Genomic DNA, 15034 nt, shown 5'->3' with positions numbered 1-15034 from the left:
TTGCGGAAATGAAATGAAAGGAGCACCTTGCTTCCTCCTCACCTAACTCCCTCAGTCACCAAACTCTCACTGTAGCACTCAAATGCACCAAGTTCAGCACTCCCTCAGTCACCAAACTCTCACTATAGCAGTCAAATACACCCAAATTCAGCACTCCCTCAGTCACCAAACTCTCACTGTAGCACTCAAATACACCCAAATTCAGCACTCCCTCAGTCACCAAACTCTCACTGTAGCACTCAAATACACCCAAATTCAGCACTCCCTCAGTCACCAAACTCTCACTGTAGCACTCAAATACACCCAAATTCAGCACTCCCTCAGTCACCAAACTCTCACTACAGCACTCAAATACACCTACATTCAGCACTCCCTCAGTCACCAAACTCTCACTATAGCACTCAAATTCACCTAAATTCAGCACTCCCTCAGTCACCAAACTCTCACTACAGCACTCAAATACACCTACATTCAGCACTCCCTCAGTCACCAAACTCTCACAATAGCACTCAAATACACCTAAATTCAGCACTCCCTCAGTCACCAAACTCTCACTATAGCACTCAAATACACCCAAATTCAGCACTCCCTCAGTCACCAAACTCTCACTGTAGCACTCAAATACACCCAAATTCAGCACACCCTCAGTCACCAAACTCTCACTATAGCACTCAAATACACCTAAATTCAGCACTCCCTCAGTCACCAAACTCTCACTGTAGCACTCAAATACACCCAAATTCAGCACTCCCTCAGTCACCAAACTCTCACTATAGGACTCAAATACACCCAAATTCAGCACTCCCTCAGTCACCAAACTCTCACTACAGCACTCAAATACACCTACATTCAGCACTCCCTCAGTCACCAAACTCTCACTATAGCACTCAAATACACCTAAATTCAGCACTCCCTCAGTCACCAAACTCTCACTATAGCACTCAAATACACCTAAATTCAGCACTCCCTCAGTCACCAAACTCTCACTATAGCACTCAAATACACCCAAATTCAGCACTCCCTCAGTCACCAAACTCTCACTATAGCACTCAAATACACCCAAATTCAGCACTCCCTCAGTCACCAAACTCTCACTATAGCACTCAAATACACCCAAATTCAGCACTCCCTCAGTCACCAAACTCTCACTGTAGCACTCAAATACACCCAAATTCAGCACTTCCTCAGTCACCAAACTCTCACTGTAGCACTCAAATACACCTACATTCAGCACTCCCTCAGTCACCAAACTCTCACTATAGCACTCATATACACCCAAATTCAGCACACCCTCAGTCACCAAACTCTCACTATAGCACTCAAATACACCTAAATTCAGCACTCCCTCAGTCACCAAACTCTCACTGTAGCACTCAAATACACCCAAATTCAGCAATCCCTCAGTCACCAAACTCTCACTACAGCACTCAAATACACCTACATTCAGCACTCCCTCAGTCACCAAACTCTCACTATAGCACTCAAATACACCTAAATTCAGCACTCCCTCAGTCACCAAACTCTCACTATAGCACTCAAATACACCTAAATTCAGCACTCCCTCAGTCACCAAACTCTCACTATAGCACTCAAATACACCTAAATTCAGCACTCCCTCAGTCACCAAACTCTCACTATAGCACTCAAATACACCCAAATTCAGCACTCCCTCAGTCACCAAACTCTCACTATAGCACTCAAATACACCCAAATTCAGCACTCCCTCAGTCACCAAACTCTCACTATAGCACTCAAATACACCCAAATTCAGCACTCCCTCAGTCACCAAACTCTCACTATAGCACTCAAATACACCCAAATTCAGCACTTCCTCAGTCACCAAACTCTCACTATAGCACTCAAATACACCTACATTCAGCACTCCCTCAGTCACCAAACTCTCACTATAGCACTCAAATACACCCAAATTCAGCACTCCCTCAGTCACCAAACTCTCACTATAGCACTCAAATACACCCAAATTCAGCACTCCCTCAGTCACCAACTCTCACTATAGCACTCAAATACACCCAAATTCAGCACTCCCTCAGTCACCAAACTCTCACTATAGCACTCAAATACACCCAAATTCAGCACTCCCTCAGTCACCAAACACTCACTATAGCACTCAAATACACCCAAATTCAGCACTTCCCTCAGTCACCAAACTCTCACTGTAGCACTCAAATACACCCAATTCAGCACTCCCTCAGTCACCAAACTCTCACTATAGCACTCAAATACACCCAAATTCAGCACTCCCTCAGTCACCAAACTCTCACTATAGCACTCAAATACACCAAATTCAGCACTCCCTCAGTCACCAAACTCTCACTATAGCACTCAAATACACCCAAATTCAGCACTCCCTCAGTCACCAAACTCTCACTGTAGCACTCAAATACACCCAAATTCAGCACTTCCTCAGTCACCAAACTCTCACTGTAGCACTCAAATACACCTACATTCAGCACTCCCTCAGTCACCAAACTCTCACTATAGCACTCATATACACCCAAATTCAGCACACCCTCAGTCACCAAACTCTCACTATAGCACTCAAATACACCTAAATTCAGCACTCCCTCAGTCACCAAACTCTCACTGTAGCACTCAAATACACCCAAATTCAGCACTCCCTCAGTCACCAAACTCTCACTATAGCACTCAAATACACCCAAATTCAGCACTCCCTCAGTCACCAAACTCTCACTATAGCACTCAAATACACCCAAATTCAGCACTCCCTCAGTCACCAAACTCTCACTATAGCACTCAAATACACCCAAATTCAGCACTCCCTCAGTCACCAAACTCTCACTGTAGCACTCAAATACACCCAAATTCAGCACTTCCTCAGTCACCAAACTCTCACTGTAGCACTCAAATACACCTACATTCAGCACTCCCTCAGTCACCAAACCCTCACTATAGCACTCATATACACCCAAATTCAGCACTCCCTCAGTCACCAAACTCTCACTATAGCACTCAAATACACCCAAATTCAGCACTCCCTCAGTCACCAAACTCTCACTGTAGCACTCAAATACACCCAAATTCAGCACTCCCTCAGTCACCAAACTCTCACTATAGCACTCAAATACACCTAAATTCAGCACTCCCTCAGTCACCAAACTCTCACTATAGCACTCAAATACACCCAAATTCAGCACTCCCTCAGTCACCAAACTCTCACTGTAGCACTCAAATACACCCAAATTCAGCACTCCCTCAGTCACCAAACTCTCACTGTAGCACTCAAATACACCTACATTCAGCACTCCCTCAGTCACCAAACTCTCACTATAGCACTCAAATACAGCCAAATTCAGCACTCCCTCAGTCACCAAACTCTCACTATAGCACTCAAATACAGCCAAATTCAGCACTCCCTCAGTCACCAAACTCTCACTATGGCACTCAAATACACCCAAATTCAGCACTCCCTCAGTCACCAAACTCTCACTATAGCACTCAAATACACCTAAATTCAGCACTCCCTCAGTCACCAAACTCTCACTATAACACTCAAGTACACCTAAATTCAGCACTCCCTCAGTCACCAAACTCTCACTATAGCACTCAAATACATCCAAATTCAGCACTCCCTCAGTCACCAAACTCTCACTATAGCACTCAAATACACCCAAATTCAGCACTCCCTCAGTCACCAAACTCTCACTGTAGCACTCAAATACACCCAAATTCAGCACTCCCTCAGTCACCAAACTCTCACTGTAGCACTCAAATACACCTACATTCAGCACTCCCTCAGTCACCAAACTCTCACTATAGCACTCAAATACACCCAAATTCAGCACTCCCTCAGTCACCAAACTCTCACTATAGCACTCAAATACAGCCAAATTCAGCACTCCCTCAGTCACCAAACTCTCACTATGGCACTCAAATACACCCAAATTCAGCACTCCCTCAGTCACCAAACTCTCACTATAGCACTCAAATACACCTAAATTCAGCACTCCCTCAGTCACCAAACTCTCACTATAGCACTCAAATACACCTAAATTCAGCACTCCCTCAGTCACCAAACTCTCACTATAGCACTCAAATACATCCAAATTCAGCACTCCCTCAGTCACCAAACTCTCACTATAGCACTCAAATACACCCAAATTCAGCACTCCCTCAGTCACCAAACTCTCACTGTAGCACTCAAATACACCCAAATTCAGCACTCCCTCAGTCACCAAACTCTCACTGTAGCACTCAAATACACCTACATTCAGCACTCCCTCAGTCACCAAACTCTCACTATAGCACTCAAATGCACCAAGTTCAGCACTCAGTGTAATTTCAAGAAGACATTAGATACAGGTCTTGGGGCTAAAGGGATCAAGGATATGGGGGAAGCGGGATCAGGGTATTGAACTTGATGATCATCCATGATTATAATGAATGGCGGAGCAGGCTCGATGGGCTGAATGGCCTCTTCCTGCTTTGATTCTCTATATTTGTTTCTGTGTATGACCCTAAGTTCAGGACTGTTTGATTGGGAGCAGGTTGCAGTGTTTGTGTGTTGATTGCACAGTGTGCATGGTAAATGGCACCAGTTTGATTTGATAAAACCTGTCCGGCTTCTCACTTCCCTAACCATCTGAATGAGTTTCTGATGGACTCAGACTCCTGCCCCAAAAGCTAGCAGGGTAGTGCTGTGTCTAAGGCCCAATGAACTGGAGGCGTGAGCTAATATTCCAGATTGAGTTCAAATCCCACCCTAGCTCCTCTCAGGATTGAATTTTAAATCGGAAAATAAGCTGTCACAATAGCAGCACCACCAGCAACGTATAGCTTCTTTGACAGGCGGCCCACAGGGCTTCACAGGAGAATTATAAAACAAAATTTGAAACTTGAGTTGCGTGTGGTGGTGTTGGGGGCGATGACCAGAGCTTGGGTTGAAGACGGTGGTTTTATGGAGTTTGTTCAGGAGGTTTGGGGAGAGGATTTCGGAGCTTGGGCCCGAAGCAGCTGAAGACACAGCTGTCAGTGGAGGAATGATTAAAATCAGCGATGGTCACGGGGCCAGAATTAAACAAGCGCTGAGATCTTGGGAGGGCTGTGGGACTGGAGGAGATTACACAGATAGGAAGAGGAGAGGCTAAGGAGGGAATTGAAAACAAGGATGAGAATTTTAAAATTGAAGCCAGAAGCGAATGTTGAGCTGTCAGCACGGGTGATGGGTGGGCAAGAGCTGGTGCTGAGTTAGGACACGGCCTCGAGAGTTTACAGAGGGTAGGATGATGTGGAGATGCCGGCGTTGGACTAGGGTGAGTACAGTAAGAAGTCTTACAACACCAGGTTAAAGTCCAACAGGTTTGTTTCAAACAAGAGCTTTCGGAGCACTGCTCCTTCCTCAGGTCAGTGCTCCGGAAGCTCGTGTTTGAAACAAACATGTTGGACTTTAACCTGGTGTTGTAAGACTTCTTACAGAGGGTAGGATGTGGAACGTGTTTGAATAGTTAAGTCTGGAGGTAACAAACGCGTGGATGATGGTTTCAGTCGCAGAGGAACTGAGATGGGGGCAGCTTCTGTCAATGTTATACAGGTGGAAATGAGCCTTGTTTATGTCATGGGTCTGTGTTAAACTCATCCTGAGGTCAGCTATGATATCAAGGTTGTGAAGAATCTGGTTTAGTGTCAGACAGTTGCCAGGGAAAGGAGGTGTCATGAGAAATGGGCAGCATGGTAGCACAGTGGATAGCACTGTGGCTTCACAGCGCCAGGGTCGCAGGTTCGATTACCCGCTGGGTCACTGTGTGGAGTCTGCACGTCCTCCCTGTGTCTGCGTGGGTTTCCTTCGGGTGCTCCGGTTTCCTCCCACAGTGCCAAGACGTGCAGGTGGATTGGCCAGGCTAAATTGCCCTTGGTGTCCAAAAAGGTTAGGAGGGGTTATTGGGTTACGGGCATAGGGTGGAAGTGGGGGCTTAAGTGGGTCGGTGCAAACTCGATGGGCCGAATGGCCTCCTTCTGCACTGTATGTTCTATGTATCTATGTTCTTTAAACGAAAGCAATGGCTTCGGTTTTCCCAATATTTCATTGAAGGAAATTTCCTGTGGTTCAGTATTGGCTGATAAGCTGCCTGAAAATTTAGCCACAGTGGAGTGGGTGAGGCGGGGGTGAGGCGGGGGTGAGGCGGGGGTGAGGCGGGTGTGAGGCAGGGGTGAGGCGGGGGTGAGGTGGGGGTGAGGCGGAGCTGGGGGTCGTTAGTGTGTAGCTAACATTGTCCTTTGGGATAATGTTGCCATGGTCAGCGTGAGGAATAGGCTCAAAGGTGGATGATCGTCCTTAAACTCAACTGCTTAATTAACAGCCTTTAGGGTCGGAAACCTGTCATCAACCCAGTCTGTGTCTCCATGTGACTCCAGTCCCACTTCAAGGTGATTGACTGAGAAAGGCCCAGCACACACTCGATGCAGGGTGAGCAGGGCTGGGCACAGCACACACTCGGTGCAGGGTGAGCAGGGCTGGGCACAGCACACACTCGGTGCAGGGTGAGCAGGGCTGGGCACAGCACACACTCGGTGCAGTGTGTGCAGGGCTGGGCACAGCACACACTCGGTGCAGGGTGAGCAGGGCTGGGCACAGCACACACTCGGTGCAGAGTGAGCAGGGCTGGGCACAGCACACACTCGGTGCAGAGTGAGCAGGGATGGGAACAGCACACACTCGGTGCAGAGTGAGCAGGGCTGGGCACAGCACACACTCGGTGCAGGGTGAGCAGGGCTGGGCACAGCACACACTCGGTGCAGGGTGAGCAGGGCTGGGCACAGCACACACTCGGTGCAGAGTGAGCAGGGCTGGGCACAGCACACACTCGGTGCAGAGTGAGCAGGGATGGGAACAGCACACACTCGGTGCAGGGTGAGCAGGGCTGGGCACAGCACACACTCGGTGCAGTGTGAGCAGGGCTGGGCACAGCACACACTCGGTGCAGAGTGAGCAGGGCTGGGCACAGCACACACTCGGTGCAGGGTGAGCAGGGCTGGGCACAGCACACACTCGGTGCAGTGTGAGCAGGGCTGGGCACAGCACACACTCGGTGCAGTGTGAGTAGGGCTGGTCACAGCACACACTCGGTGCAGTGTGAGCAGGGCTGGGCACAGCACACACTCGGTGCAGGGTGAGCAGGGCTGGGCACAGCACACACTCGGTGCAGAGTGAGCAGGGATGGGAACAGCACACACTCGGTGCAGTGTGAGCAGGGCTGGGCACAGCACACACTCGGTGCAGAGTGAGCAGGGATGGGAACAGCACACACTCGGTGCAGAGTGAGCAGGGCTGGGCACAGCACACACTCGGTGCAGGGTGAGCAGGGCTGGGCACAGCACACACTCGGTGCAGGGTGAGCAGGGCTGGGCACAGCACACACTCGGTGCAGTGTGAGCAGGGCTGGGCACAGCACACACTCGGTGCAGGGTGAGCAGGGCTGGGCACAGCACACACTCGGTGCAGTGTGTGCAGGGCTGGTCACAGCACACACTCGGTGCAGGGTGAGCAGGGTGCGGCCCAGCACACACACGGTGCAGTGTGAGCAGGGCTGGGCACTGCACACACTCGGTGCAGTGTGAGCAGGACTGGGCACAGCACACACTCGGTGCAGTGTGAGCAGGGCTGGGCACAGCACACACTCGGTGCAGAGTGAGCAGGGCTGGGCACAGCACACACTCGGTGCAGGGTGAGCAGGGCTGGGCACAGCACACACTCGGTGCAGGGTGAGCAGGGCTGGGCACAGCACACACTCGGTGCAGTGTGAGCAGGGCTGGGCACAGCACACACTCGGTGCAGAGTGAGCAGGGCTGGGCACAGCACACACTCGGTGCAGGGTGAGCAGGGCTGGGCACAGCACACACTCGGTGCAGTGTGAGCAGGGCTGGGCACAGCACACACTCGGTGCAGTGTGAGTAGGGCTGGTCACAGCACACACTCGGTGCAGTGTGAGCAGGGCTGGGCACAGCACACACTCGGTGCAGAGTGAGCAGGGATGGGAACAGCACACACTCGGTGCAGTGTGAGCAGGGCTGGGCACAGCACACACTCGGTGCAGAGTGAGCAGGGATGGGAACAGCACACACTCGGTGCAGAGTGAGCAGGGCTGGGCACAGCACACACTCGGTGCAGGGTGAGCAGGGCTGGGCACAGCACACACTCGGTGCAGGGTGAGCAGGGCTGGGCACAGCACACACTCGGTGCAGTGTGAGCAGGGCTGGGCACAGCACACACTCGGTGCAGTGTGTGCAGGGCTGGTCACAGTACACACTCGGTGCAGGGTGAGCAGGGTGCGGCCCAGCACACACACGGTGCAGTGTGAGCAGGGCTGGGCACTGCACACACTCGGTGCAGTGTGAGCAGGGCTGGGCACAGCACACACTCGGTGCAGTGTGAGCAGGGCTGGGCACAGCACACACTCGGTGCAGGGTGAGCAGGGCTGGGCACAGCACACACTCGGTGCAGTGTGTGCAGGGCTGGGCACAGCACACACTCGGTGCAGGGTGAGCAGGGCTGGGCACAGCACACACTCGGTGCAGAGTGAGCAGGGCTGGGCACAGCACACACTCGGTGCAGAGTGAGCAGGGCTGGGCACAGCACACACTCGGTGCAGGGTGAGCAGGGCTGGGCACAGCACACACTCGGTGCAGTGTGAGCAGGGCTGGGCACAGCACACACTCGGTGCAGAGTGAGCAGGGCTGGGCACAGCACACACTCGGTGCAGGGTGAGCAGGGCTGGGCACAGCACACACTCGGTGCAGTGTGAGCAGGGCTGGGCACAGCACACACTCGGTGCAGTGTGAGTAGGGCTGGTCACAGCACACACTCGGTGCAGTGTGAGCAGGGCTGGGCACAGCACACACTCGGTGCAGGGTGAGCAGGGCTGGGCACAGCACACACTCGGTGCAGAGTGAGCAGGGATGGGAACAGCACACACTCGGTGCAGTGTGAGCAGGGCTGGGCACAGCACACACTCGGTGCAGAGTGAGCAGGGATGGGAACAGCACACACTCGGTGCAGAGTGAGCAGGGCTGGGCACAGCACACACTCGGTGCAGGGTGAGCAGGGCTGGGCACAGCACACACTCGGTGCAGGGTGAGCAGGGCTGGGCACAGCACACACTCGGTGCAGTGTGAGCAGGGCTGGGCACAGCACACACTCGGTGCAGTGTGTGCAGGGCTGGTCACAGCACACACTCGGTGCAGGGTGAGCAGGGTGCGGCCCAGCACACACACGGTGCAGTGTGAGCAGGGCTGGGCACAGCACACACTCGGTGCAGTGTGAGCAGGGCTGGGCACAGCACACACTCGGTGCAGTGTGAGCAGGGCTGGGCACAGCACACACTCGGTGCAGTGTGAGCAGGGCTGGGCACAGCACACACTCGGTGCAGTGTGTGCAGGGCTGGTCACAGCACACACTCGGTGCAGGGTGAGCAGGGCTGGGCACAGCACACACACGGTGCAGTGTGAGCAGGGCTGGGCACAGCACACACTCGGTGCAGTGTGAGCAGGGCTGGGCACAGCACACACTCGGTGCAGTGTGAGCAGGGCTGGGCACAGCACACACGCGGTGCAGTGTGAGCAGGGCTGGGCACAGCACACACTCGGTGCAGTGTGTGCAGGGCTGGGAACAGCACACACTCGGTGCAGTGTGAGCAGGGCTGGGAACAGCACACACTCGGTGCAGTGTGAGCAGGGCTGGGCACAGCACACACTCGGTGCAGTGTGTGCAGGGCTGGGAACAGCACACACTCGGTGCAGTGTGAGCAGGGCTGGGCACAGCACACACTCGGTGCAGGGTGAGCAGGGCTGGGCACAGCACACACTCGGTGCAGTGTGAGAAGGGCTGGGCACAGCACACACTCGGTGCAGTGTGAGCAGGGCTGGGCACAGCACACACTCGGTGCAGTGTGAGCAGGGCTGGGCACAGCACACACTCGGTGCAGTGTGAGCAGGGCTGGGCACAGCACACACTCGGTGCAGTGTGAGCAGGGCTGGTGACAGCACACACGCAGTGCAGGGTGAGCAGGGCTAGGCAAAGCAGACGTCATGAGAGTGAATTTAACAAACTTTCATACATTCACCATCACAAATTGTGATTCTCCCTGAACGACTCAATGACATTCTGAGCTGAGACCTGCTTTCTCAACTGCGCCTGGGTGATACTGAGTCCCACTCACACACGCAGAGGTGAGGTGTCTGTGGAGATAGCCTCTGCCTGTCTGGATGGCAGCAGTTGGCAGCACTGCCCTCTGATGGAGCTGGGGAAGCTGCTGAGGTTTTGCTCCTCGTCTCAGTTCTGTTATGGGCCAGGGTTTAGAGAACCTCAAAGTGTATCATGGAGTTCACCTGACCCACAACTTTTAATAGATTGTGGTATGGGGAGCATACGGCCCACTCTACAGGTGTGGTACAGCAGAAATGGAAAAGTATTTTTTTTAAGCAAAACAATGTTTATTCTATGAACTCAAGTTAACATTTGTAAAACATACAGTGAACATCTTAGCAACCATCAATTCAAATACAACCCCCAAAGAATACAACATTAAGTAATCCTTAATAACTTCCCAAACAACATCCAGAAGACAAAAGAAACACCTTTTAACAGAAGTACATTAGGTTCACATTCACTACTGAGAACATTTATAATTCTGAATTTACCAAATGATTAAGAGATAGTCTTTTGATGGCAGAGAGATCAACAGTACACCTGCTCTGTCTGGCTACAGCTCCAACACTGAAAACTAAACTAAACACACCCTGCAGCAAACAGCCTAAAATGAAAGTAAAAAGCTGACAGACAGCCCAGCTCCACCCACACCCTGACATCACTGATAAACACGCATTTTCTAAAGGTACATTTCTTAAGCACCCATTTCTTAAAGGTACTCTCACATTACAGCTCATTGACTGCAGTTGGGAGGTGTGTGTGCGGAGAATGGGCGAAGGCAGCAGTGGAAGGAGTGCTAATGTCAGTTACCTCTGGACATTTGTGGAATGAATTCCTTTCGACAAAATAAATGAGAGGATTAATACTCTATTTAATTATCCCTTTGCCACCCATACCACTTCATTTCTGAAATTGCACCTTAATTTGTGCAGAACACTGAGCTTTCTATGTAGTTGTTTTGTTGCTTGCTGCCTGAGGGAGTGCCGCACTGTCAGAGGGTCAGTACTGAGGGAGTGCTGCACTGTCAGAGGGTCAGTACTGGGGAGTGCTGCACTGTCAGAGGGTCAGTACTGAGGGAGTGCCGCACTGTCAGAGGGTCAGTACTGAGGGAGTGCCGCACTGTCAGAGGGTCAGTACTGAGGGAGTGCTGCACTGTCAGAGGGTCAGTACTGAGGGAGTGCCGCACTGTCAGAGGGTCAGTACTGAGGGAGTGCCGCACTGTCAGAGGGTCAGTACTGAGGGAGTGCTGCACTGTCAGAGGGTCAGTACTGAGGGAGTGCTGCACTGTCAGAGGGTCAGTACTGAGGGAGTGCCGCACTGTCAGAGGGTCAGTACTGAGGGAGTGCCGCACTGTCAGAGGGTCAGTACTGAGGGAGTGCCGCACTGTCAGAGGGTCAGTACTGAGGGAGTGCTGCACTGTCAGAGGGTCAGTGCTGAGGGAGTGCTGCACTGTCAGAGGGTCAGTACTGAGGGAGTGCCACACTGTCAGAGGGTCAGTACTGAGGGAGTGCTGCACTGTCAGAGGGTCAGTACTGAGGGAGTGCTGCACTGTTGAGGGTCAGTACTGAGGGAGTGCTGCCCTATCAGAGGGTCAGTACTGAGGGAGTGCTGCACTGTCAGAGGGTCAGTACTGAGGGAGTGCCGCACTGTCAGAGGGTCAGTACTGAGGGAGTGCCGCACTGTCAGAGGGTCAGTACTGAGGGAGTGCCGCACTGTCAGAGGGTCAGTACTGAGGGAGTGCTGCACTGTCAGAGGGTCAGTACTGAGGGAGTGCTGCACTGTCAGAGGGTCAGTACTGAGGGAGTGCTGCACTGTCAGAGGGTCAGTACTGAGGGAGTGCCGCACTGTCAGAGGGTCAGTACTGAGGGAGTGCCGCACTGTCAGAGGGTCAGTACTGAGGGAGTGCCGCACTGTCAGAGGGTCAGTACTGAGGGAGTGCTGCACTGTCAGAGGGTCAGTGCTGAGGGAGTGCTGCCCTATCAGAGGGTCAGTACTGAGGGAGTGCTGCACTATCAGAGGGTCAGTACTGAGGGAGTGCCGCACTGTCAGAGGGTCAGTACTGAGGGAGTGCCGCACTGTCAGAGGGTCAGTACTGAGGGAGTGCCACACTGTCAGAGGGTCAGTACTGAGGGAGTGCCGCACTGTCAGAGGGTCAGTACTGAGGGAGTGCTGTACTGTCAGAGGGTCAGTACTGAGGGAGTGCTGCACTGTCAGAGGGTCAGTACTGAGGGAGTGCCGCACTGTCAGAGGATCAGTACTGAGGGAGTGCTGCACTATCAGAGGGTCAGTACTGAGGGAGTGCTGCACTGTCAGAGGGTCAGTACTGAGGGAGTGCTGCACTGTCAGAGGGTCAGTACTGAGGGATTGCGGCACTGTCAGAGGGTCAGTACTGAGGGAGTCCTGCACTGTCAGAGGGTCAGTACTGAGGGAGTGCCGCACTGTCAGAGGGTCAGTACTGAGGGAGTGCTGCACTGTCAGAGGGTCAGTACTGAGGGAGTGCCGCACTGTCAGAGGGTCAGTACTGAGGGAGTGCCTACACTGTCAGAGGGTCAGTACTGAGGGAGTGCCTGCACTGTCAGAGGGTCAGTACTGAGGGAGTGCCGCACTGTCAGAGGGTCAGTACTGAGGGAGTGCCGCACTGTCAGAGGGTCAGTACTGAGGGAGTGCCGCACTGTCAGAGGGTCAGTACTGAGGGAGTGCCGCACTGTCAGAGGGTCAGTACTGAGGGAGTGCCGCACTGTCAGAGGGTCAGTACTGAGGGAGTGCTGCACTGTCAGAGGGTCAGTACTGAGGGAGTGCTGCACTGTCAGAGGGTCAGTACTGAGGGAGTGCCGCACTGTCAGAGGGTCAGTACTGAGGGAGTGCCGCACTGTCAGAGGGTCAGTACTGAGGGAGTGCCGCAATGTCAGAGGGTCAGTACTGAGGGAGTGCTGCACTGTCAGAGGGTCAGTGCTGAGGGAGTGCTGCACTGTCAGAGGGTCAGTACTGAGGGAGTGCCACACTGTCAGAGGGTCAGTACTGAGGGAGTGCTGCACTGTCAGAGTGTCAGTACTGAGGGAGTGCTGCACTGTTGAGGGTCAGTACTGAGGGAGTGCTGCCCTATCAGAGGGTCAGTACTGAGGGAGTGCTGCACTGTCAGAGGGTCAGTACTGAGGGAGTGCCGCACTGTCAGAGGGTCAGTACTGAGGGAGTGCCGCACTGTCAGAGGGTCAGTACTGAGGGAGTGCCGCACTGTCAGAGGGTCAGTACTGAGGGAGTGCTGCACTGTCAGAGGGTCAGTACTGAGGGAGTGCTGCACTGTCAGAGGGTCAGTACTGAGGGAGTGCTGCACTGTCAGAGGGTCAGTACTGAGGGAGTGCCGCACTGTCAGAGGGTCAGTACTGAGGGAGTGCCGCACTGTCAGAGGGTCAGTACTGAGGGAGTGCCGCACTGTCAGAGGGTCAGTACTGAGGGAGTGCTGCACTGTCAGAGGGTCAGTACTGAGGGAGTGCTGCCCTATCAGAGGGTCAGTACTGAGGGAGTGCTGCACTATCAGAGGGTCAGTACTGAGGGAGTGCCGCACTGTCAGAGGGTCAGTACTGAGGGAGTGCCGCACTGTCAGAGGGTCAGTACTGAGGGAGTGCCACACTGTCAGAGGGTCAGTACTGAGGGAGTGCCGCACTGTCAGAGGGTCAGTACTGAGGGAGTGCTGTACTGTCAGAGGGTCAGTACTGAGGGAGTGCTGCACTGTCAGAGGGTCAGTACTGAGGGAGTGCCGCACTGTCAGAGGGATCAGTACTGAGGGAGTGCTGCACTATCAGAGGGTCAGTACTGAGGGAGTGCTGCACTGTCAGAGGGTCAGTACTGAGGGAGTGCTGCACTGTCAGAGGGTCAGTACTGAGGGAGTGCGGCACTGTCAGAGGGTCAGTACTGAGGGAGTGCCTGCACTGTCAGAGGGTCAGTACTGAGGGAGTGCCGCACTGTCAGAGGGTCAGTACTGAGGGAGTGCCTGCACTGTCAGAGGGTCAGTACTGAGGGAGTGCCGCACTGTCAGAGGGTCAGTACTGAGGGAGTGCCGCACTGTCAGAGGGTCAGTACTGAGGGAGTGCCGCACTGTCAGAGGGTCAGTACTGAGGGAGTGCCGCACTGTCAGAGGGTCAGTACTGAGGGAGTGCTGCACTGTCAGAGGGTCAGTACTGAGGGAGTGCCGCACTGTCAGAGGGTCAGTACTGAGGGAGTGCCGCACTGTCAGAGGGTCAGTACTGAGGGAGTGCCGCACTGTCAGAGGGTCAGTACTGAGGGAGTGCTGCACTGTCAGAGGGTCAGTACTGAGGGAGTGCTGCACTGTCAGAGGGTCAGTACTGAGGGAGTGCTGCACTGTCAGAGGGTCAGTACTGAGGGAGTGCCGCACTGTCAGAGGGTCAGTACTGAGGGAGTGCCGCACTGTCAGAGGGTCAGTACTGAGGGAGTGCCGCACTGTCAGAGGGTCAGTACTGAGGGAGTGCTGCACTGTCAGAGGGTCAGTGCTGAGGGAGTGCTGCACTGTCAGAGGGTCAGTACTGAGGGAGTGCCACACTGTCAGAGGGTCAGTACTGAGGGAGTGCTGCACTGTCAGAGGGTCAGTACTGAGGGAGTGCCGCACTGTCAGAAGGTCAGTACTGAGGGAGTGCCGCACTGTCAGAGGGTCAGTACTGAGGGAGTGCTGCACTGTTGAGGGTCAGTACTGAGGGAGTGCTGCCCTATCAGAGGGTCAGTACTGAGGGAGTGCTGCACTATCAGAGGGTCAGTACTGAGGGAGTGCCGCACTGTCAGAGGGTCAGTACTGAGGGAGTGCTGCACTGTCAGAGGGTCAGTAGTGAGGGAGTGCCACACTGT

This window comes from Scyliorhinus canicula, chromosome 21, assembly GCF_902713615.1.
Source record: "Scyliorhinus canicula chromosome 21, sScyCan1.1, whole genome shotgun sequence".
Taxonomy (NCBI): Eukaryota; Metazoa; Chordata; class Chondrichthyes; order Carcharhiniformes; family Scyliorhinidae; genus Scyliorhinus; species Scyliorhinus canicula.
This window is presented reverse-complemented; position numbering follows the sequence as displayed.